This window comes from Corythoichthys intestinalis, chromosome 15, assembly GCF_030265065.1.
Source record: "Corythoichthys intestinalis isolate RoL2023-P3 chromosome 15, ASM3026506v1, whole genome shotgun sequence".
NCBI classification, from domain to species: Eukaryota; Metazoa; Chordata; class Actinopteri; order Syngnathiformes; family Syngnathidae; genus Corythoichthys; species Corythoichthys intestinalis.
Genome location: NC_080409.1, coordinates 23,133,085 through 23,154,224, shown reverse-complemented (window position 1 = coordinate 23,154,224; position 21,140 = coordinate 23,133,085). Strand labels below are relative to the sequence as shown.

General features: G+C 39.5%; 1 protein-coding gene across 2 annotated transcripts in view; it reads right to left on the bottom strand.

Moving 5' to 3' along the window:
• LOC130930733 (leucine-rich repeat and fibronectin type-III domain-containing protein 2) overlaps nucleotides 1-21,140 on the bottom strand; it is a 189,129-nt gene that overhangs the window by 93,571 nt on the left and 74,418 nt on the right. For both annotated transcript variants that reach the window (XM_057858798.1, XM_057858799.1), the window contains exon 2: nucleotides 5,220-5,310. The gene's annotated coding sequence lies outside the window, so the exon portion shown is untranslated. The remainder of the gene's footprint in view (nucleotides 1-5,219; nucleotides 5,311-21,140) is intronic.

The window sequence follows — 21,140 nt, the reverse complement described above, 5'->3', positions numbered from 1 at the left end:
TGATACCAGATTGATGTTGAATCAGCATCAGCTTTCGCTGGCAGATTTTGACACAACATATAAGCTAAGTCATACCAAGCACACAATGGCACACATCAAAGAACATAAATTTAGTAAGCAACACAAAGTTAGGATAGCAACAGACTAGCGCAACATTGAAAAATGATAATGGCAGTGGAAAATATGTATGTGCTCTTTTCTATAGCATTAAGTGTTCTCTATACAAAGATAATGCATTATCATTCAAATGTGAAGGTAGATTTTTCTTTTAAAAAATGTGTACTGTATATATGACTAGTTTATGATTTCATGTCATCAAAATTTGCTACATTAATTTCTCCTAAGTCATCATCATCTGATGTCGCAGACGGAAGAAATTCAGCATCTGTCAGGCCTCATACGATCTTTTCAGTCGTCATCGCTGGACACCGCATCACTTGGGTCATCATATGACTCGACCCACTCCCTCTTGATTTTGGGAAACTGGGTGGCGACTGACTTGCAATGCTTTCTTCATCATGTTGAGGGTTTCCGCCGCTTAATTTTTTATGTTTGGCTTCCTGGAGAAAAAAAAAAAATCACAGCAGCATGAAAATATTGGATGAATCCTAATTTTAATTTAATAATTTCTTGGTGATCAAATAATAATGCCCCAGTCAAAGCAGCATCTATTTGATGCTATTGTTCCCTCTTCAAATAGGAAGACCTTGATGTTGAAGTATAATAGTTATTGTTTTATTGAGATGTATTTGATACATTAGGGCCTGGCAGAGGATTGTTTAATATATAGGCTTTATATTTACCCTGTGACAGGCCAAAAAACAACGAGCTAAGGACCTATTTGGTGCTGGGAACATTTGAATTTACATAATACCTATTGATATAGTCATAAAATCACATGAGTAGACCTGCCAGCAAACCTATCTACTTATGACAGGGCAACAGCAACAACAACAAAAAATGGCGCGCTTCAACAAACAGGCAGTAGGAGTCCCCCTCGTTTATCAACAGAAGTGCATCAAATTTTAGAATCAGAAAGGTAAGGGTCTACTTACGTATTTGTAAAACCAAGGTTGCATTGTTGTTGGTTTTCAAAGCTGTTGTGGCTGAAATGATGAAAACAATGAGCCGATTGGGGACCTGTATGCATGCTCACAAAAACGGTCCAAACCTTTGCAGGAGAAGTTTTTTTGGACCACTCCTAGAGTCTCGAGTCTTCCTGTGAGCAATTCATCGCTACACATCGAGATGGCATGACAAATCCCGCGAGTAAAACCCAGAAAATGTTTGCAATATACGGCGAGGATAGCGTGGTGCTATATTTCCATGTTCAGAGTGGTGGCGAGGCTTCCTGGAAGTTACGTCATGAGGTAGCGGTTGGCAGGACGGCGCGTCCCTCGTTGTTATGGTGTTGCTATGGCCATAACTCAAAAACTACACGGTCAATTATTATTATTATTATTATTTTTTAATGTGACTTTTTGAGACAGCGAATGATGCATTTAATACAATTCAACTGAGTAAAACACTCAAGAGCGAAATCCGAAAAGCTCTTCAGTTGCCCTTTAAAAAAGAATGACATACTATTTTTGTTTATATGTACATACCTTGGAGTATTTCCTTGTAACAACAAAATCCATGTCAGCCCTTCTGCATTCGGTAAATGTAATATCATTTGTAATTTTACCTCATTTTGGTCACTCAAGTGGCCAGCGTATCAATCTACACCTCACGTCAACACAGGCTGACAGGTTGTTAGAATTTTGTCTACGAATGACCAACGAAGTGATAAAAACAATCATACAATCTTTTAGGTAGATACTCAGGTTTAAATCACATCCTTAACTTCTTGTCTGCAGCTGGTTTTTATTTAAAGCGCATGGCGAGGTAGATCCACACTGACTCTTTGGAGCTGGAGGCTGTTCAAAGCATTCCACTTCAAACCGTATATATAGGGGCTTCCAGGAGTTGACGCACATCTACGTTGTGCTGAATCCATTTTTGGAGATTCCTTGGGTTCCTCTGGTTTGATTTTGCAGTTTTAACTTTGCCAAAACACTGCTTTCTTCAACCCCAATTCATGTTGTTCTTTCTAAACTGGAAAGCTCAGAGCAGACATTTTCCAAGATGGCGTCCCTCATATTTCGCTCAGGAAATCTGTCTATAGCAGTAACTAACAGAGGCTTTGCATTTATTTCTATGTTTATTTTACAAATTGACATTAAAAATGTGAACATTATGTAACAGTATAAATATTGGATGCTGTTGCATTTATAGTTTATGGTGACAGTAATGCATTTGAATAATAATAAAACCCAGATTAAGCGGCAGATAATTGATGGATGGATGGATGGATAGAATAATGATTATTATTATTATTATTATAACTATGAATAACAATAATAATGCAGTTTAAAAGATAGATGTATGGAGAGAACACCTTTCCACCTTATAAAATCGGTTATATACCAGCAGTTTCTATTTATTAACAAAAAAACAACCAAAGACTGTCATGCTTGGTGGAGATAATCAGACACTAGATCTGATATACCATCTAAAATAAAAGAAGAATCATTTGAAATTTAAAACAAATTATCAACCCAATTTTAAAATGTAAGACAATCATCCACTTTATTTTCCCAGTATTCTAGAATGTGACAAGTTAATATCTCTATTTTGCATTTCAAACAAAAGGTTTGGATTACAGAGACTTTTTGTTCGAGATGATCTTTTGTTTAAGCATATCAAATGTGTAAATTTGATAGTTCCTCCCTTCAGGCAAATCTGTTTCTTGCCAAACAAAAGGGGTAATAAAACGTCATCTACTAAACTCGCCACCCACACACAACTGAACTAAGCTGGTCCCCAAAGATGTATTTTTCCTTTTCTGATTGTGTAGACTATTGACATAACTTGTGTTTGTCTTTAGTGTATCCATGATACAGAAGGGCATGAGATGTTTCATCGTATGTTCATCAAAAAAGAAAAAAAAAAAAAAAAAATTAAGACATTATACAACACTAAACATGAAAAAACACTGACATATTTCTGCACATGAAGGCTATCAAACGAGGGAAAAGAATGAAATATTTGTTTTGACATTCCTAACAGATAGAATTGCACCCCTTCTAGCAAACGCACACATGCACACACACACCTTTGCAGTCTTTTGTGCTCAGATATATACAGTATAGGTCCTAAAATAGACTGCAAATGTATGACACAGCTCAAATGTCGACAATTCAGCACAAATATGGTTAACACTTCAACATTTGCTACAGCACAGACAACACTTGGCCAGTGTGATCGTACTTTCCCGTCAGCCCAATTAACAGCCTTATAACTTGCTATGTCATTTCAGCAAATTACTCTGTGGTTAACATAGTGCAAAAGTAAAGCCGTCAAAATCTGAACATGGTTTTATCAAGCACTTTCCCCTCTGCCTGGACATCTTATCAAATTTTGCCTGAACTATATAAATGTAGTAATAATAATTCTCATTTGATTGCTAGTGCCACTCACTAAAGAAATGATAACACACGTAACATTTATCCAGCTGATGCCCAACTGATATTTTAAAAAAGCAGTTTCCCTATAAATAGTCATATCTGGACACCGTTTTAATATTGTCCTTTTTTGCTATAAGCCTACCTTTTCTAAATTGCATTGCACATTTATGTAATTTGACAGTCAAGTTAACACAATTTCTTCTTTCTGAGGCTATGTGGTGCAGTAAGCATAATTGGCAGTATTCTGTGAAGGTCACAATCGGCTCTCACTTCTTTTGCAATTAACCCAGTTTCTTTGCTAGGCTGCAATCTGTGGGGAAGCAATTAAAATCTGTGCTCCTCCCACAGTTGAGAGTTCAGATGAGAAAAAAAAATAAAGGCATTTGTTGGATAAAGTTTCTGAAACCACCACTGGAAAAAAAAGTAGGCTACCAGGAAAATACATTTTATGGATTAACAGTAAAAAAAAAAAAAAAAATAGATAAAATAAACAGCCCAGTGGTCTATTTCTCCAGAAGTTTTGTAATTCATCATTATGTTCCCAAGTCACTTTATCCTCATGAGGTGGCAGGACTCTATCACGGCTGACTATGGACAGTAGGCGGTAGGGTTGCCACCTTTCAGAAATAAGAAATACGGGACGCCACCCTCGCGCCCAAAGTTGTACAAGCAGGACAAAAAAGGGACATCCCCAAAACTCCTAAAATGCATAGAAATCTATCTCTTCATACATCTTATGTATTAGTTCAATACGGAACGCAACATTTAATTCCCAAATACGGATTGTTCCTTATTTCAAGGGACGGGTGGCAACCCTAGTAGGCGGGGTACACACTGAATTGGTTGCCAGCCAATCGCAGAGCACAACAAGACAAACAACTACTCACGCTCACATTCATACTGAAGGACAGTTTGATGTGTTCAGCACCAAAGGTTTAAGCAACAAGGTTCGCCACGTGGTATGAGGCTGTCATTGCATTCGCTTTTTTAACCTCGTTTGCTAGCTTTTAGCCACATACTATGCAGGATGGACTTGGTTGTAGGTAATGGTGCGACGATTAATCGATTAACTCAAGTAAGTCGACTAGAAAAAAGATTCAAATAAAATGTTGCTCCTTCGTTCAATTAAGGTGGCGTTATAATGGTTTGTTTTGAAAGAGTTTGCATTTAATTTTTTGGATTTGGGTGGATACACTGCCCTTTAATGGCAACAGTGAATATGACATAACTCATTTCACATGGCTGAATCCAGCTGCTCCCTGTTAAGTTTCTGTTTAAGGTAATGTTTTTTTAATGCATTCATAATTTAGTTTATATAGTTTATTTAAGAATGGATTTACACTGAAAATGATACAACTAAAAAAAAATTAAAACAGCCAAGTGGTCTATTTATTCAGTGATTTTGTGATTCATCATTTTGTTCTCAAATCACTTTATCCTCGTGAGGAGGTAGCACTCTATCACAGCTGACAATGGACAGTAGGCGGGGTACACACTGAACTGGTTGCCAGACAATCGTAGAGCACAACAAGACAAACAACTACTCACGCTCACATTCATACTGAAGGACAGTTTGATGTGTGTATCAACCTCGCATACATGTTTTTGGGATGAGGTTGAAATGAATTAATGGTATTTCAATTCATTTAAATGGGAATATGTGATTTTAGATACAAAATAAAATCAGCCTGACTGTATGAGTACACTGACCTTGAATTCCTACCGAGAACAGAGAACAAGCTCTTCTCTTCTCTTCTTTCCGTGCTGAGAAGTCAACCACCTCATCAGTTCACACTCTAACCTGTAAGACCACATTGAGGAGAGCAGCAGAGAGTAAGAAATGGACAGGGTCACATTCAGTCCTAGGAGAGAATGCAGATTATGCACGCCTAACCCCTCGATGATGACTTGAGTTGGATCTATCACGGAGCATCATGTTAAAAGAGTCAGGCCTGTTTATCTGAATGTAGATCGGGGGGGGGGGGGGGGGGGGGGGGGGGGGGGGGGGGGGGGGGGGGGGGGGGGGGGGGTTGTGGGCATAGCCTCCCCTGGTGCCGAAAATGTCATTGCATGTAATTGACTTTCCAATATATTAATTTAAAATTAAGCCTTTGCAGGTAAAATGTTGTCATTAAAAATTGTAAGGCAATAAAACAAACAACAAAAATGAATGAATGACCCCCAAAAAATATTTTTATAATGGGTCAAAATCATTTTTCAATAGATCATGTGGCTAGCACCTTAGAGACGGTCATTTATTTTGCTTAGCTCAAAAAAGCGCTCACACACACACACACCCACACACACACACACACACGCACACACACCACACACACAGCTGCATTATCTGAACGTACGAGCATGGGCTAAGATACTATCCGAGCTTATATCTTGTAAGTTAATTTTATTTTTATTTTATTTATTATTTTATTCATCAACATTTTTGCCCCCCCACCCCGCAACAAACGTCAAACTCCGCCTATGATCAATATATATATATATAACATCTAGAAGAACATCAAAATCAAGGGTGGGTTTGTATTTGTCACTAGCTAGCAGGCTAACAAATGTCCTCATTCAGTGATCATTCCTGTCAAGTGTATTATTTATTGATTCAGCTTATCCCAGCTGAATATCGGCAGCAGGTGGGGTACACTCTGAATTGATTGCCAGCCAATTACACCAACCAATCTGTCACGCACACAATCACACCTACGGAGAATTTGAGTGTTCAATCAACTTAGCATGCATGTTATACAGATGTTGGAGAAACCAAAGTACACAGAGAAAATCCCGCAGGCACAGGGGACATGTCCATGAGGGCAATATTGAACACTTGCGCTTCTAACTTTCAGGCTTTGTTCTGCAGTGATCAACAGTGCCACAGTCAAAAAGTACTGCAGCAGTTACTATTAAAAACAAATGACTCACATGCACAACACTGTCAAAACAGTCCACACAAATGTCAATTGTTTACAAATACTAATACCGGGTATTCTGGTAATATGTGAGCTCTCTCAGGTTTATTTCTTTTTCCCCTAAATGGGTTTTCTCTTCTTTGTCCTTGTCTGAAGGGCTTGTTTAGACCAAGGGAGAGTGTTGATTGTGGTGACCAGTTGGCTTGTGAAACCCTTTGAGATTCTTTGGTGATTAAGGGCTACAGTATATACAAAGTAAATAAACTTGACTAGCAAAGAACCAACACTTTGTGTGGCTGGCTGTTAAGGAGTATCTCTATATAACATTTACTGTACCATATTTTCGGACTATAAGTCACAGTTTTTTTCATAGTTTGGCAGAGGGTGTGTCTTATACTCTGGAGCAACTTATGTGTGATTAATTACGGTCGGGTCGGGCCGACTTCTCTCTCGCTAACTTTTAAAAAAAAATAAATATATATTCATATATTTATACTAAAACGATGTATGGATGTTAAATAAAATAAATAATTTGGATAAAACAGAGAAGGCGCTGTGCATGCCTGCGAAAGTGAACGCAGTGGCTCTCTTTTCAATCTTTCCCTCCCGTGCCTTGAGGCCCTCCGCGAGTTGCCTGGTACACCAGACTCACCGTTGTTCCAGCTACTTACTGAGTCTGGCCACCATTCACGCGGATACAATTTCCAGGGCAGAGCAAGCCACAGCAAACAGACAGCGGAGTGGACCAATCAGCGACGGGCAGACGTGACGTTAGTAAAATGGTGAGGGCAGGACGAGGGACTTGCGCGCGGAAGTAAACATACGAAGAGAGCGGAGTTTATTCGACATGGCTAGCGCGAGACAGATTGTTGTCAATGACTCGTGTCGATGTGTTTTTCGTAATTTAAAACTGATTTTACCGTGGATTGGAACATATTCTCGGCTCTCCCGTTCACCATCTGTGTTGTTGAAGAGACGACTTTCGACGCGCAAGAGTGACGTTGCTCGTTAAGAACACGTCACGCAAATAAACGAATCTGATTTGAGATTGATTTTGTACCTGCTCGAAAGGCCGTTAATGGGATTGTTCCCAGACTATTTCTCTCAGTGTTTGAAAAATACAGGGAGAATAGAGTCGATGTTCAGCAGCTATAGGAGTGAAAAACAAACTAAAGACAACGGAATTGAAAAGCAAACAACTGCGGTAGGAGTGGGATATGGAAAGGATTCAAGTTGATTGTTGAGGATGCTATAGAAAACCTGTGTCGGCTTCGCTGAATGTAAACAAATGTGGTGATTTGGTCTAATACAAGAAATATATTTAATAAAATTTTACAGCATTATTTCGTTGTGTAAATGCATTTATAATGATCATAAAAATATGTAGACTATTTAAACATTGAGAAAACTTTTTTTTTCTTTCTGCCAACTCCAGGAGAATATAATAAATGTCAAATCCACGATCCGCCTCTTAGAACAGACACGCAAATATAATAGATATCAATGTTTATTGAATATCCATCTTACAGTTTTGTTTAACTGGGAGAATTCGTTACAAAACACAGGCTTTAATTTGTTATCATTATGCATACAGTATATGCACCGGCATCGTCACAAACGTGATCACACAGAACGAAACCACGCATTGCATCCCCGCATTTCCTCCTTCTCCTGAGTCCTCACAAATGAAACATAAAATTTCGGTTTTTTTAGGCTCGTGCCTACAAATAAAACATAAAATTTCGGGTTTTTCCAGGCTCGGGCAAGCAAATCAAGTTAATTGATCGGGCTCGGGCCGCATCGGGCTTTAATACCCGTGGGCCGGTCGGGCTGGATTTTTTAGGCCCGATCTAACTTCTAGCTGTTGTTCTCTATTGTGTTTTAAATTGCCTTTCAAGATGACATGTCTGTTCTTGGTGCTGGATTCTATCAAATAAATTTCCCCCACGGAAAATATACTCTATACTATACTCAGGTGCGACGTATAGTCCGAAAATACGGTAAATATTTTAATACTGGACAAAACAACATATGTATTAGAAAAACCTTTGTAAAACTCTAAAAAAAATTATAAAACTGCAACAAGAGGAAACGGTCAGGCAGTATCATCATCAATTAGTGGCCATTTTCATGGTGTTAGTGGCTATTGTTTTGACAGCATCAAACTGAAAGGCATAACTTTTTACAATAAATATTTATTCATCTTCTGAACAACTTGTCATCATGAGGGTCGCGGGGGTGCTGGAGCCCATCTCAGCTAACAACGGGCAGGAGGCTGGGTAGACTCTGAATTGGTTGTCGGCCAGTTGCAGGGCACAGAGAGACAAATAATCATTCATGCAAACATTCACACCTACAGACAATTCGGATTGCTCAATCAGTCTACCATGCATGTTTTTGGGATGTGGGAGAAAACTGGAGTACCCGGAGAAAACCCATGCAGGCAAAGGGAGAACATGCAAACGCCACACAAGCATGCCAGAGCCAGGATTGAACCAACCATCCCTAATACTGTGAGGCGGACGTGCTAACTCTGCCACCGTGCAGCCTGGTGTTGTATCGGTCGCGAACGATTCGTTCTTTTTGAACGAATTGTTTGGGTGACCGAGACCGAACTAATCACCATCTTCACTGATTCGTTCTATGAAGTTGGTGCTTGTTCACTGCGTGGGAGGGCGTTGAGCAAGCGGCAGTGTCTTCTGACATCGCACACGAACAATCAGACGCCAGCCTCATCGCGGGCAGGGGAGGGACCGGAAACAGAATCAGGGCGTATGTCACTCACTTCCACGTGTGGCCAATGAGCAGCCAGCGTGCAGGCAGGGGGGCAAGACTGAGTTTTGTCACTTCCCGTTCAGTGACTCGGTCCTCCGGTTCCTGACCTAGCTTGCTGCTAACTTGACTTTCCAGTAATGACTATGCGGTGAACGAATCAAAAAATGAAAGGAAAGGACTTTGTCACATATTTGTTAACGTGGAGCCTATCAAATGCAGCTCAAAATGACAAAAACACCACATAAATCTGGCGAGCATGGTTTAGTGTACTACTTTTCTCAACAGACTCGCGACTACCTATTACGACATACTATCAAATTTACAGTAATTTAAAACACGGGTAGCTACGAGGCAAGTAAAAGCTGAGCTGCGGTCGCGTGACGGCAATGAAGGGGCCAAAGAACTGTCACTATAAGGAGGCTTCGTGGCAGCGATATTTACCTCATATGTGCACAGAAAAAAAGAATATTTAGTATGATCACCATAATACTGATTTGCAATGAAACGGTATATACTTGCCCATTTTTTTCAAGTGTTTTATTTATTTTTTTTTTTCGTGTCAGGTGTTGGTTGGTTTGACAAATTATGTCAATCCGTCCATCATGTGCTACTCAAGCGCCCCAAAACAACGCACATGGACACGGGAGATGTCGCAATATGTCTACATTTTTCTTAACAGGCTAATGAGAGTAGAAAGGCGATATCGTAAAGAGCAAACAATTATTTCTCGTCAGCATTTGACGATCTGAGATGCGGGGACGACAGGGGAGCTGACCGAATTATTTTATTTATTAATACCAGTGCAAAAATTCAATACGATCACCATAATACTGATTTGCAATGAAACTGTATATACATGTCAATTTTTTCCGAGTGTTTTTTTTATTTTTTCGTGTCAGAGCGTGTCGGTTGGTTTGACAAATTATGTCAATCCGTCCATCATGCGCTACTCAAGTGCCCCAAAACAACGCACGCGGACACGGGAGATGTCGCAATATGTCTACATTTTTCTTAACAGACTAATGAGGGTAGAAAGGCGACATCGTAAAGAGCAAACAATCATTTCTTGTCAGCATTTGACGATCTGAGATGCGGGGACGACAGGGGAGCTGACCGGATTATTTTATTTATGAATACCAGTGCAAAAATTCAATACGATCATCTTAATATGGATTTGCAATTAAACTGTCAAATATCAAAATGCAGTATTGTCTTTATTTCAGAGCAGCACATTCGACAACTAGCTATTTACACTTATAGTTTTAACAGTAGTAACTAAAAATAATAGTGATGAGCATAAAAACATATACAAATACAACAGAGCGAGAGGTAAATATGATGTGTTGGTCGTTCCATATTTAGAAATTAAACTTTCGATTTATTTTTATTTTCGTGACAGCAAGCATGCTGCGTTGGCTGGTAGCAGGCTAGCAGCAGCATTGTATATGTGATCAAGAACATGCTAAAGAAAGTCCGTGCGCCCCCGACCCCAAACCCCCACTCCCCCCACAAAAGGAAAATGTTTAACCGTGTCCTAAATCGAAATGCAAGCACGAGCCATGACTTTGAGCCCATAGAACTAGGACAGACGACGCGGAATATCTCCCTCGCTTTTGCAGCAGCAGGAGGGAGACGAGGCTGTCTGTGAAAGCAGAATGATATTGCCTGTCACTCATTACTGAAACTACGACAAGCGGTCAATGAGGAGCCTGTGTGCAAGAGAGAGGGAGGGACCAAGAATGTCACTTCCCGTTCAGTTATACTGCGAAGCGGTCTTTGGTGATTCGTTCGGCAACGTCACTTCCCGTTCACTGACCGAACGATTCATTTGGGCGGGGAGGGAGATGAGGGGGGCGAACGATTCGTTGAACGATTCGTTTGAACGAATCTTTTTACTGAACGATCCGGAATGGATTTGTTTACTCAAGTGAACGACAGATCCCGTCACTAGTGCAGCCTTTACTAAACAGCAAAATCACGATTGTTAATTTTACTCAGAACGAGTTAAAATCAATACAACGATCTGAGTTTATATTCTGTGTTAAAGTTACACTTTGGAAAGTGTTAATATTTTAACTAATTAAAATCACGGTCCCACAAATCTTTTAGCCTGCTTTGTTACCTGATGCGTGCATTTAAACTGGGTGTGGCTGATTAACTCTGCTAGGACTCGGCCAGGGGTGTCAGTGTTCAACTCATTTAATTGACACCATGCTGAGAGCGATCTGAACTGCTAGTGTTAAAATAACACCCAAATCAACACCGATCAACTCAAAATAATTTACACCAAAAAAATCAACTCTACAGAGTTTTGCTGTGTATTAATATACAGTATTATTATTATTTAAAACCATAACAGTAGAGATTCCGCTGTTATGAATACTTAGCTCAAATTACTTTACTGGAGGTACTAGGGTTGTAAATTAGAAAACTGCTTGAAATAAAATATATAGAGATCTATACCCAACATTAAAAAAAAAGTGTGGTTCTGACGATGTACATATAAAAGTGCGTATGACACCAAAAAGCATGTTTATTTCATATTGTGTTTTATGCTCCTGAATGAAATGGACCACCTGGATGTGTGTGGAAGCGATTGTTTTATATATTCAATTTTTTAATCCCGCGCAATGAAAATGAGTTACTTCCGGCTCCAGTTTTGGGTTTAGGACGAATGCAAATATGACATCACCTGGGTCAGCATCTCAGAATACAGCATTGCATTATAGCATGCAGATGGACTGCGGATTCAGCTGATTTCACAGATTAATTCGTTTATTTTTTGCATCACGCCAGGCAAACGGCTGCAGGCTTTTGTAGCTGTACCCGGGAGAGGCGTGTGGGCCTTTTTGGGTTTCAGAAAGTTCCCGTTCGCCCCGAGATCGGCCAAAACAATGTCCGGCGGCTTGTTGCACCCCCTCACCGCCAGGAGAGCGCTATACTCGGCTTTTTGCCTCTTTGTGTGCTCGATGTTCTGTCAAATTTTCCACCCCATCAGAAATGGCAAATTTGTGTTAAAAATGGCCGCGAATACAGCGATTACAAAGTAAACACTACAAACTTTCTTTAAATACAGGAATATTTACTTATGTTTGATCATGGATGTTCATGTAGAAAAGCTCTCCTGCCATGTTAGCTGCACAACAACTGCACGCCGCTCTCACACTGTTTACGTCCTTCGCCGTGTAGCAAAGCATTATTTTACGCCAAATTCGTGTTGACATTGTGGCAGCTACGTGCTCCTTTGACATCGGCCGGTTTGTCCAGCGGTCATTCTGCAGCTACTTCCCCAGCAAACGAGCTGTTTTGCCTGCAGCAGGGGAAGGAGTCCGACGAGCTGTAACTTGCTCACTGACGGGCGGGTTGCCAATCGGCGAAGACAATCGACAACCCCGCCGCCGTGTGACATCATCCTGAGTGGTTTTGTGTGATTTTTGGCTTCGAAAACCGTGGATAAGACTGAAACAGCACTCAGTTCGGGTTAGGATGTTGGCCAACTGTCATGCATCGTAGTTTGTTTACACTCTCCAAGCCGGGGCAGGGAAATGACAAAAAACTCCGGTGGCATAAAATATAGTTTGGGAGGTGCAAGAAGTGGACAGTTTTGACCATTATAAAGTAATTTTGCCATGTCGTAGTGAATAAATGCATTTTTAATATTTCATATTCCATTTAGCACGGGACTGTTCTTTTTCATGACCATACCATTTAGCAATTGGGGACAAATACTTCCATAAAAAAATATCCTGTAAAAGTATTGGAGTAGAGAGACTGAAACAATGACATTTGCGGCTCTATTCTTCGCATTTTCCTCGTTCTGAATAATTTCCCTTCAATGGGCTGAATTGTAAATCAGATGGAGCCATGGCCATGCCGACATCATCCTCCTGTTGGGGACGCCAGAGCCCTGTAATGGTAGGCATGGCTAAATGGCAAATTAAAAGACTAATTTCTCATCATCTGCACTTTGCCAAATTGTTGTATATAGTCGAATCGTCTCAAAATATGATTCTAATTCACATAATAATGCTATTTAAGACTTTTTTGCATCCTGTCGTACGCACTTTAAGCAAGGAACACAACCACCAACTACTGTACATCTTTCCTGCTGTACTTTTAAAATACGGCTTCATATATAAATTGCACAATTGAATTAGCTAATTAAATTCTTCAGACAGAAATACTGTATCTTCATGGCACACCTTTTTATTCAGCTAATGCATTTTATCTCAATATTGTGTAGATGATCTGTTCATCTGATTTCTTTTTCTTCTTCTCATTTTAAGCTCAACACACACATACACACCCAAAGACACAAATGTATGCAAGTAGGACACCCAGGCCAATTTTTACAACTCAGCATGGTAGGAAAGGTCTATGTTCTGGGTCTACCACATCAGTGTTTGCATGAACAACATCTTCATAAACAGTACATTAATTCCAAACAGTTCCACACATCGCACAAGGGACATAAAATGCCAATATAGGGTGGCAGGTGGAGGGAGGGGTGGGGGGGTGGGCTGTCAAGAGGAAAAAACAGTGAATCTCTTGGAACAGTGTGCCTACTCAAAGTCATTTTAACCCCCCCCCCACACACACACACGTGTTCTAATTAATTTAACACAGCTGCACATTCAGAAACAGAAGTTCAGGTAAATTAGTAAATTAAGAGTACCCAGAGAAAACCCACGCAGGCACAGAAAGAACAAGCAAACTCCTGGAAGATCCTGGAATTGAAATACTTGGTCTCTCAAAGCTCTTTGTGGACATGTTTTTAAAGATGCTATATAAATGAAATTGTTTTAATTTGGGTTATCATTGCGTATAAAGGTAAAATTTTGGGTACAGATTTGGTGTGGCAGAGGCAAATACCATGACATATAGCAACAGTCTCCATGTTTCCATTTCTTTTATTCCCTAATGGCAAGGCTATTACTACTACCATCTCAATAATTAGGAAACGCACCAATGACAAAGTATGGATACCTATATAATATACACAGTAAATGTTATATTTTGAAACTCCGAAACTCACCCCCATCTATTTAATATATAGTTGAAGCCATCATAAAATGACCTTAATGGTTATTCAAAAAAAACAACAATATAAAATAAAAAAGAAGAAATAATGGAAGGTCACCTTAAACTACCACAAAACCCTCTCGATTTGATAGATGTGTCAGCAAATAAATCAGCACTGTATTACACAGTAGCTGCAGGTCCTGCAGGAGGCACAGTGTGTGGATGTTTACCATATCGTCACGTTTAAAATCACGACGGCTTAGCTGAGGTCATTTTTGGGGGACATGTATTGCATTTAAATCTTCCTTCCCATATAATGACACAAAAACACACCCTTTAATATACTCCACCCGGCATACCTAACACAACATGTACTTTGCTAACGATCTATGGCAAGTTAAATGTGATTCCCATGTTCCTCTTGCCAGACCTAGACCTATTTGGATCATGCATAGCACAGACCATGTTGGGAGCAAGTGTGCCGGAGGATCCAGTGGCTGCAAATGTGCTAATGGCTTAATGGATGTTTCTTCCATGAGCATGAGCGGAAAGATGTTGACAGGTCACGTCACTGGCGTAAAACACAGAGCCATCAATAATTTTATTCAATATGCTTTATTAATCTCTTTTATGAAACCTTTTTTTTACTTGACTGAAATTGAGAAGAGGATTATGAAGTATTAGGAAAAATACCGTACGTACGTGAGTAGGTAAGTAGAGGTATTGGACTGGTATTTAGTCCGAGGTTCTAACTAAATATTCAAGGTAGACTATGGTTCCGTTAAAGAACATTGTATCATATTCATGTCCTTCAAAACTGCCAGTGGTTCAGTTTTGTATACTGTAGGCTTAAATATTGTAGGTGTGACTTTTTAAATACCACTGCTGACTGAAATTGAGACTTGTTGAGCAGTGTTGTTAATCTTACTTTAAAAAAATAATTAATTACAGTTACAAATTTTTTCTCCCAAAAAGTAATTGAGTACTGTATTGGCCCGAATATAAGATGGCCCTGATTATAAGACGACCCCCTCTTTTTCAAGACTCAAGTTTGAAAAAACACTTTTTGAACACCAAATTAATTTTTATACAGAAAATAATTACAGTACATCCGAAACAGATTATTATAACAATATATTTGAGAGAAAAAGCATGTTATTTTGCCTAGTTCAAATCTTAATATCTGAACATTTAAATATGTAAACTAAAGTGCAATCACATTCGTAAATGATTGGCTTCTGTTTTTTGAAATGTAAATAAACCAATCTATTGTGATAAAACAACAAAATTGCAATAACTGCATTAACCATCAAAGTGAAGTCTAACTGTAACTGTAGTCTTGAAACAAATCTGAATAAGGAAAAACATTGCAATAGAATAATGCAAACTGGTTAAACTTGAGAGTAGCTGAGATCTGTCATTGCAGAACATCGCTTCAATGATATCTGGCGCTATCTAGCGTCGTTAATGGGTATAACGTCTAGACCGCGACTATAAGATGACCCCCTCTTTTTCAGTCTTATTTCAGTGCAAAAAAACACCGTCTTATATTCGGGCCAATATGGTAATTAGTTACTTGGCAAGGTAACTGGTGTTACTTTTAATGTTATTTTTTTTTGTTTTTGTTTTTCATTAAAAAAAAAATAATAATAATAACACAGGTCACACTATGTGAATTTCAAAGGGTTTTTGACACAATTGGCCCTAGCCCAAATCTTTGTGCCTGGTACACCAGACTCACCGCTGTTCCAGCTATTGAGTCTGGCCACCATTCACGCGGATACAATTTCCAGGGCGGAGCAAGCCACAGCAAACAGACAGCGGAGTGGACCAATCAGCGACGGGCAGACGTGACGTTAGTAAAATGGCGAGGGCAGGACGAGGGACTTGCGCGCGGAAGTAAACATACGAAGAGAGCGGAGTTTATTCGACATGGCTAGCGCGAGACAGACTGTTGTCAATGACTCGTGTCGATGTGTTTTTGGTAATTTAAAACTGATTTTACCGTGGATTGGAACATATTCTCGGCTCTCCCGTTCACCATCTGTGTGACGTTGCTCGTGAAGAACACGTCACGCAAATAAACAAATCTGATTTGTCGATTGATTTTGTACCTGCTCGAAAGGCCGTTAATGGGATGGTTCCCAGACTATTTCGCTCAGTGTTTGAAGAATACAGGGAAAATAGTCTGGCAGAGCCAGGCAACAAATCTTTACCCCAAACTTAACTAGACACAGGGGTATTGCGGATATTGCGATAACTACGTATATAGTAACCTTTGCTATGTTTGGAAGTCAATCATTGTTGTGAATCAACCGTTAAAGTTGTTAAAATTGCTGCCGTTATTGCATTAGTTCCCTTCTGTCTCCTTTCGACATGTGAAAGTTTTAAAACTGTTTCATCATTTAAAGATAGATGCAAGTCAAGATTTTGCCAATTTAGAAGTATTTTAGATAAAAAGTTACTTGGGTTCGCTAGGATGGTTCTCTACAACAGAGCCTTCCTGAAAGGTCTACTGCTTTAAGATGGCGGCTGTTTACAAACGCCGGTGAGTCTATCATTACCTTGGTCTTTCCAAGGGAAAGAACAAGGTATTGTTATTGTGCAACTTTATTATTACCTTGGTCTTTCCAAAGGAAAGAACAAGGTAATGATATTCTACAACTTTATTGTACTTATTACCTTGGTCTTTCTGAAAGAAAGAACAAGGTATTGTTATTGTGCAACTTTATTGTACTTATTATTTATTATTCATCTTATTCTCCGCGTTTTTTTGAGCCAACGCACAGCCCAAACCGTAGCACCGATCGGCACAGTTCAAGTATCGGCACGACCGGAATTTTCGCGTGACGATGGGAATTTTTCAAACCGCCACGAAAAATTTTCCGTTCGCCCGTAAACGGCAATTTTCCGAAAAATAAAAAAAGTTTCAAAATGTATCTAGTCCTACAATTTTTGACCAAATCACATAATTTGGGCATCAAAAATTCCGGGACGGTGAGGGGCATAAAAGTTGTATACAGAATTTGGCAAAAATTTACGGTTTCCCGGAAATTTGCCAAAAACTTTCCTATTCATTTTGAATGGAAAAAAAACGCGCGCTTCACAGCCCGAACCGTTAGACCGATCGGCACCGTTCAAGTATCGGCACGACCGGAATTTTCGCGTGACACAGGAAACTTTACAAATGGCCCCGAAAAATTTTCCGTTCGTCCGTAAACGGCAATTTTCCGTGAAAAAAAAAAAAGTTTCAAAATGTATCTAGTCCTACAATTTTTGACCAAATCACATAATTTGGGCATCAAAAATTCCGGGACGGTGAGGGGCATAAAAGTTGTATACAGAATTTGGAAAAAAATTACGCTTCCTCGGAAATTTGCCAAAAACTATCCCATTCATTTCGAATGGGAAAAGTTCCCATTCACTTCCAATGGGATTTCCAATGGAATTTACATTGCATTGATGCCATTGACGGCCATGCATGTCGAATCTACTGATGCCAATGTACTTGGATTCAATTGATTATATGGATGTCGATGCCATTGACTGCCATGGACGTCCAAAATTTTTCCCATTCATTTTCAATGGGGAAAAAACAAAATTACCCCAAATCAACAGAAAATGGCCAGATATCAATAGGACGTGTCCCCCAAACTTCCCCAATTCCATTGACGCTTATGAAGGGTGCCGCCATTGACTTACATGGACGTCCAAAATTTTTCCCATTCATTTTCAATGGGGAAAAAAATAAATTTCTCCAAATCAACAGAAAATGACCAGATATCAATAGGACGTATACCCCAAACGTCCCCAACTCCATTGACGCTTATGGGGGGTGCTGCCATTGACGTCCATGGACGTCCAAAATTTTACCCATTCATTTTCAATGGGAATTTTTTTTTTTTCCCCAAATCAACAGAAAATGACTAGATATCAATAGGACGTGTCCCCCAAATATCCCCGATTGCATTGCTGCTTATGGAGGGTGATGCCATTGACGTCCAGGGACGTCCAAACTTCCCATTTATTCCAATGGCATTTCTTCATGTTTGTTCATTCTATTGATGCCAATGTACTTGGATTCCATTGACGCTTATGTAAGTTGATACCATTGACGTCCATGGACGTCCAAAATTTTACCCATTCATTTTCAATGGGAATTTTTTTTTTTTTCCCAAAATCAACAGAAAATGACTAGATATCAATAGGACGTGTCCCACAAATATCCCCGATTGCATTGCTGCTTATGGAGGGTGATGCCATTGACGTCCAGGGACGTCCAAACTTCCCATTTATTCCAATGGCATTTCTTCATGTTTGTTCATTCTATTGATGCCAATGTACTTGCATTCCATTGACGCTTATGTAAGTTGATACCATTGACGTCCATGGACGTCCAAAATTTTTCCCATTCATTTTCAATGGGAATTTTTTTTTTTTCCCCAAATCAACAGAAAATGACTAGATATCAATAGGACGTTTCCCCCAAATGTGCCCGATTGCATTGCCGCTTATGGAGGGTGATGCCATTGACGTCCACGGACGTCCAAACTTCCCATTAATTTCCAATGGCATTTCTTCATGTTTGTTCATTTTATTGATGCCAATGTACTTGGATTCCATTGACGCTTATGTAAGTTGATACCATTGACGTCCATGGACGTCCAAAATTTTTCCCATTCATTTTCAATGGGAAATTTTTTTTTTTTCCCAAATCAACAGAAAATGACTAGATATCAATAGGACCTGTCCCCCAAATGTCCCCGATTGCATTGCTGCTTATGGAGGGTGATGCCATTGACGTCCAGGGACGTCCAAACTTCCCATTCATTTCCAATGGCATTTCTTCATGTTTGTTCATTCTTTTGATGCCAATGTACTTGGATTCCATTGACGGTTATGTAAGTTGATACCATTGACGTCCATGGACGTCCAAAATTTTTCCCATTCATTTTCAATGGGAAATTTTTTTTTTTCCCCAAATCAACAGAAAATGACTAGATATCATTAGGACGTGTCCCCCAAATGTCCCCGATTGCATTGCCGCTTATGGGGGGTGATGCCATTGACGTCCATGGACGTCCAAACTTCCCATTCATTTCCAAAGGCATTTCTTCATGTTTGTTCATTCTATTGATGCCAATGTACTTGGATTCCATTGACGCTTATGTAAGTTGATACCATTGACGTCCATGGACGTCCAAAATTTTTCCCATTCATTTTCAATGGTAATTTTTTTTTTTCCCCAAATCAACAGAAAATGACTAGATATCATTAGGACGTGTCCCCCAAACTTCCCCGATTCCATTAACAATTATGAAAGGTGCCGCCATTGACGTCCATGGACGTCCAATTCTCCCATTCATTTCTAATGGCTTTTACTTTGTTTTGTGCCAATGACTGGCATTATGATCCATTCTATTGATAGACCTGAGTGGGGCTAAGATCTGTATCACCACAGAGGAAAGACCAAGGTGTGTAATTTCTCCCGAAATTGCAGTTTCTAGTTATTATTATTATTATTACCTTGGTCTTTCCAAAGGAAAGAACAAGGTAATGATATTCTACAACTTTATTGTACTTATTATTATTACCTTGGTCTTTCTGAAAGAAAGAACAAGGTATTGTTATTGTGCAACTTTATTGTACTTATTATTTATTCATCTTATTCTCCGCGTTTTTTTGAGCCAACGCACAGCCCAAACCGTAGCACCGATCGGCACAGTTCAAGTATCGGCACGACCGGAATTTTCGCGTGACGATGGGAATTTTTCAAACCGCCACGAAAAATTTTCCGTTCGCCCGTAAACGGCAATTTTCCGAAAAATAAAAAAAGTTTCAAAATGTATCTAGTCCTACAATTTTTGACCAAATCACATAATTTGGGCATCAAAAATTCCGGGACGGTGAGGGGCATAAAAGTTGTATACAGAATTTGGCAAAAATTTACGGTTCCCCGGAAATTTGCCAAAAACTTTCCTATTCATTTTGAATGGAAAAAAAACGCGCGCTTCACAGCCCGAACCGTTAGACCGATCGGCACCGTTCAAGTATCGGCACGACCGGAATTTTCGCGTGACACAGGAAACTTTACAAATGGCCCCGAAAATTTTTCCATTCGTCCGTAAACGGCAATTTTCCGTGAAAAAAAAAAAAGTTTCAAAATGTATCTAGTCCTACAATTTTTGACCAAATCACATAATTTGGGCATCAAAAATTCCGGGACGGTGAGGGGCATAAAAGTTGTATACAGAATTTGGAAAAAAATTACGCTTCCTCGGAAATTTGCCAAAAACTATCCCATTCATTTCGAATGGGAAAAGTCCCATTCACTTCCAATGGGATTTCCAATGGAATTTACATTGCATTGATGCCATTGACGGCCATGCATGTCAAATCTACTGATGCCAATGTACTTGGATTCAATTGATTATATGGATGTCGATGCCATTGACTGCCATGGACGTCCAAAATTTTTCCCATTCATTTTCAATGGGGAAAAAACAAAATTACCCCAAATCAACAGAAAATGACTAGATATCAATAGGACGTGTCCCCCAAATGTCCCCAATTGCATTGCTGCTTATGGAGGGTGATGCCATTGACATCCAGGGACGTCCAAACTTCCCATTAAATCCCAATGGCATTTCTTCATGTTTGTTCATTCTATTGATGCCAATGTACTTGGATTCCATTGACGCTTATGTAAGTTGATACCATTGACGTCCATGGACGTCCAAAATTTTTCCCATTCATTTTCAATGGGAATTTTTTTTTTTTCCCCAAATCAACAGAAAATGACTAGATATCAATAGGACGTTTCCCCCAAATGTGCCCGATTGCATTGCTGCTTATGGAGGGTGATGCCATTGACGTCCAGGGACGTCCAAACTTCCCATTCATTTCCAATGGCATT